Below are 4,946 nucleotides of genomic sequence, written 5' to 3'. Positions count from 1 at the left end.
ATTTTTATCTACAGATAAATGCCTTGTTCCACCACCACTTACAGACTTCACCTGTTTGAACCCACCCTTCTCCTCATCAAAATCCATCCAGCCAACCTCAATTCGTCTCACTGTTCGTTTTGCATTTGTATTTTCTGCCCACTGAGACAATTTCTTTTTAGGAGGCATTCCCTCAGCTCCTGTCAGTCTTTGTCATAGCCTTGAGAGTATAGATTCTTTCCTGGATGGTGACGTCCGTGACAGTGTTGCTTGTCTGCAGAAGGCCACAGTGGAGACTCTATCATAAACTTTGGGGATGTACTTTGCCAGGTCACTGTCTGTCATTAAGGGAATGACAGTTTCATCAATCTGAAAAATATAAATAACAAATTAATAAAATTGTCAATATTAAAAAAAACAATGAATACATACAACTGCATATTTTAGAGTTGTTTTTTGCTATCTACTTTTGATAACAGATACTTTTGGTAATGTGGTACACATTTGTCCAACATAAGATGAACAAAAATTACTTTTTAAATTACTCTTTAAACATATCATGTCATTAATTAATGTCATTGATTAACCAACATATGAAATTCAATAATTTTTTTTAGAATGTGCATAGTTCAATTTTTTTTCAATTCAATTTTATTTATATAGCGCCAAATCACAACAAAAGTCGCCTCAAGGCGCTTCATAGAAACAGAGAAAAACACAACAATCATATGACCCCCTATGAGCAAGCACTTTGGCAACAGTAGGAAGGAAAAACTCCCTTTTAACAGGAAGAAACCTCCGGCAGAACCAGGCTCAGGGAGGGGCGGCCATCTGCTGCGACCGGTTGGGGTGAGAGAAGGAAGACAGGATAAAAGACATGCTGTGGAAGAGAGACAGAGGTTAATAACAGATATGATTCAATGCAGAGAGGTCTATTAATACACTGAACAAAAATATAAACGCAACACTTTTGGTTTTGCTCCCATTTTTCATGAGCTGAACTTAAAGATCTGAAACATTTTCTACAAACACAAAGGACCCATTACTATCAAATACTGTTCACAAATCTGTCTAAATCTGTGTTAGTGAGAACTTCAGGTTTGCCGAGATAATCTGTCCCACCTCACAGGTGTGGCATGTCGAGGTGCTGATTAGACAGCATAAACATTGCACAGGTGTGCCTTAGACTGCCCACAATAAAAGGCCACTCTGAAATATGCAGTTTGATCACACAGCACAATGCTACAGATGCCGCAGCTTTTGAGGGAGCATGCAATTGGCATGCTGACTGCAGGAATGTCTACCAGAACAGTTGTTGTGAAATGAATGTTCATTTCTCTGCCATAAGCCATCTTCAAAGGCGTTTAAGAGAATTTGGCTGTACATCCAACCAGCCTCACAATTGCAGACCACATGTAACCACACCAGCCCAGGACCTCCACATCCAGCATGTTCACCTCCAGGATGGTCGACCAGGTGGAGGCCAGCCACCCAGACAGCTGCAGCAACAATCGGTTTGCATAAAAGAATTTTTGCAAAAACTGTCAGAAACCGTGTCAGGGAAGCTCATCTGCATGCTCGTGGTCCTCATCGGGGTCTAGACCTGACTGCAGTTCATCATTTTAACCAACTTGAGGGGACAAATGCTCACATTCAATGGCATCTGGCACGTTGGAGAGGTGTTCTGTTGACAGATGTTTTTACTGTTCAGGGCAGATGGCAGACAGCTTGTGTTGCGTCATGTGGATGACCAGTTTGCTGACGTCAATGTTGTGGACTGAGTGGCCCATGGTGGCAGTGGGGTTATGGACAATGAACACGAGTGCATTTTATTGTTGAGATCCTGAGGACCATGGTTGTGCCATTTATTCATGACCATAACCTCCTGTTACAGCATGATAATGCACGGCCCCATATTGCAAGGATCTGTACACAATTCCTTGGAAGCTGAAAACATCCCAGTTCTTGCATGGCCAGCATACTCACCAGACATGTCACCCATTCAGCATGTTTGGGACGCTCGGCTCGGCGTATATGACAGCGTGTTCCACTTCCTGCCAATATTCAGCAACTTTGCACAAGTATTGAAGAGGAGTGGACCAACATTCCACTGCCCACAGTCAACAACCTGATAAACTCTATGTCCATTGCACACCATTTGCCTCAGAAGGTGAGGCAAATGGTGGCCACACCAGATACTGACTGGTTTTGCGGCATCTGTAGCATTGTGCTGTGTGATCAAACTGCATATTTCAGAGTGGCCTTTTATTGTGGGCAGTCTAAGGCACACCTGTGCAATGTTCATGCTGTCTAATCAGCACCTCGACATGCCACACCTGTGAGGTGGGACGGATTATCTCGGCAAACCTGAAGTTCTCACTAACACAGATTTAGACAGATTTGTGAACAGTATTTGATAGTAATGGGTCCTTTGTGTTTGTAGAAAATGTTTCAGATCTTTAAGTTCAGCTCATGAAAAATGGGAGCAAAAACAAAAGTGTTGCGTTTATATTTTTGTTCAGTGTACATAGTGAGTGAGAAAGGTGACTGGAAAGGAAAAACTCAATGCATCATGGGAATCCCCCGGCAGCCTATGTCTATTGCAGCATAACTAAGGGAGGATTCAGGGTCACCTGGTCCAGCCCTAACTATATTCTTTAGCAAAAAAGAAAGTTTTAAGCCTAATCTTAAAAGTAGAGATAGTGTCTGTCTCCCAAATCCAAACTGGAAGCTGGTTCCACAGAAGAGGGGCCTGAAAACTGAAGGCTCTCCCTCCCATTCTACTTTTAAATACTCTAGGAACAACAAGTAGGCCTGCAGAGCGAGAGCGAAGTGCTCTAATAGGGTGATATGGTACTACAAGGTCATTAAGATAAGATGGGGCCTGATTATTTAAGACCTTGTATGTGAGGAGCAAGATTTTGAATTCAATTCTGGATTTAACAGGAAGCCAATGAAGGGAAGCCAAAACAGGAGAAATATGCTCTCTCTTTCTAGTCCCTGTCAGTACTCTTGCTGCAGCATTTTGGATTAGCTGAAGGCTTTTCAGGGAGTTTTTTGGACATCCTGATAATAATGAATTACAGTAGTCCAGCCTGGAAGTAATAAATGCATGAACTAGTTTTTCAGCGTCACTCTGAGACAGGATATTTCTAATTTTAGAGATGTTGCGCAAATGGAAGAACGCAGTCTTACATATTTGTTTAATATGTGCGTTGAAGGACATATCCTGGTCAAAAATGACTCCAAGGTTCCTCACAGCGTTACTGGAGGTAATGCCATCCAGAGTAAGAATCTGGTTAGATACCATATTTCTAAGATTTTCAGGGCCGAGTACAATAACATCAGTTTGATCTGAATTAAGAAGCAGAAAGTTAGCGGCCATCCAGGTCTTTATGTCTTTAAGACATTCCTGCAGTTTAACTAATTGGTGTGTGTTATCTGGCTTCATGGACAGATAGAGCTGGGTGTCATCTGCATAGCAGTGAAAATGTATGCTATGTCTTCTAATGATGCTGCCTAAGGGAAGCATGTATAATGTAAACAGAATTGGTCCTAGCACTGAACCCTGTGGAACTCCATAATTAACCTCAGTGTGTGAAGAGGACTCTCCATTTACATGCACAAACTGGAGTCTATTAGATAGATATGATACAAACCACTGCAGTGCAGTACCTATAATACCTACAGCATGTTCTAATCGCTCTAATAGGATATTATGGTCGACAGTATCAAATGCTGCACTAAGGTCTAGCAGGACAAGCACAGAGATGAGTCCACTGTCAGAGGCCATAAGAAGATCATTTGTAACCTTCACTAAAGCTGTTTCTGTGCTGTGCTGAGCTCTGAAACCTGACTGAAACTCTTCAAATAAACCATTCCTCTGCAGATGATCTGTTAGCTGTTTGACAACTACTCTTTCAAGGATTTTTGATATGAAAGGAAGGTTGGAGATTGGCCTATAATTAGCTAAGACTGCTGGGTCTAGAGATGGCTTGTTGAGTAAAGGTTTAACTACAGCTAGCTTGAAGGCCTGTGGTACATAGCTGATCATTAGAGATAGGTTGATCATACTTAAGATCGAAGAATTAATTAATGGCAGGACTTCTTTGAGCAGTTTTGTAGGAATGGGGTCTAAAAGACACGTTGATGGTTTGGAGGAAGTAATTATTGAAGTTAACTCAGAAAGATCAATTAGAGAAAAAGAGTCTAACTTAACATCAATGGTACTAAGAGTAGCTGTAGATAATATTACATCTGTGGGAGGATTATTGTTAATTTTTTCTCTAATGATAAAAATTTTATTTGTGAAGAAGTTCATGAATTCATTACTAGTTAACGTTAAAGGGATGGTTGGCTCAAAAGAGCTCTGACTTTTTGTCAGCCTGGCTACAGTGCTGAAGAGAAACCTGGGGTTGTTCTTATTTACTTCAATCAGTGATGAATAGTAAGATGTTCTGGCTTTGCGGAGGGCTTTCTTATAAAGCAGCAAACTATTTCTCCAGGCTAAATGATGATCCTCTAGATTTGTGACACGCCATTTCCTCTCCAGATTACGAGTCATCTGCTTTAGGGTACGTGTTTCAGAATTATACCACGGAGTCAGGTACTTCTGATTAGAGACCTTAGTTTTCACTGGAGCTACAGTATCCAGAGTCGTACGTAGTGAGGAGGTGAAATTATTAACAAGATAATCGACCTCTGTTGGGGTAGCGTTCAGATAGCTGCTCTGCTCTGTGTTGGTACAGGGCATTGAAGATGATAACAGTGGGTGGATTATATTCTTAAACTTAGTTACAGCGCTTTCAGAAAGACATCTACTTTGATAAAGTCTACTCTCCACCGCTGTGTAATCAATTATTGTAAATGTAAATGTAATCAGGAAATGATCAGACAGGAGAGGGTTTTCAGGAAACACTGTTAAATGTTCAGTTTCTATGCCATATGTTAAAACAAGATCTAGAGTG

At 41.1% G+C, this 4,946-nt stretch overlaps 1 pseudogene; it reads right to left on the bottom strand.

Moving 5' to 3' along the window:
* Window positions 1-1,130: 1,130 nt before the first annotated feature.
* On the bottom strand, window positions 1,131-2,205 carry LOC146641563 (uncharacterized; annotated as a pseudogene).
* Between the last annotated feature and the right edge of the window lie 2,741 nt (window positions 2,206-4,946).

The sequence above is a fragment of the Rhamphochromis longiceps genome, linkage group LG23 (genome assembly GCF_057381845.1).
Source record: "Rhamphochromis longiceps isolate RC_006_pf linkage group LG23, R_longiceps_female_GT1.1, whole genome shotgun sequence".
In the NCBI taxonomy this organism is placed as follows: domain Eukaryota; kingdom Metazoa; phylum Chordata; class Actinopteri; order Cichliformes; family Cichlidae; genus Rhamphochromis; species Rhamphochromis longiceps.
This window is presented reverse-complemented; position numbering and strand designations above follow the sequence as displayed.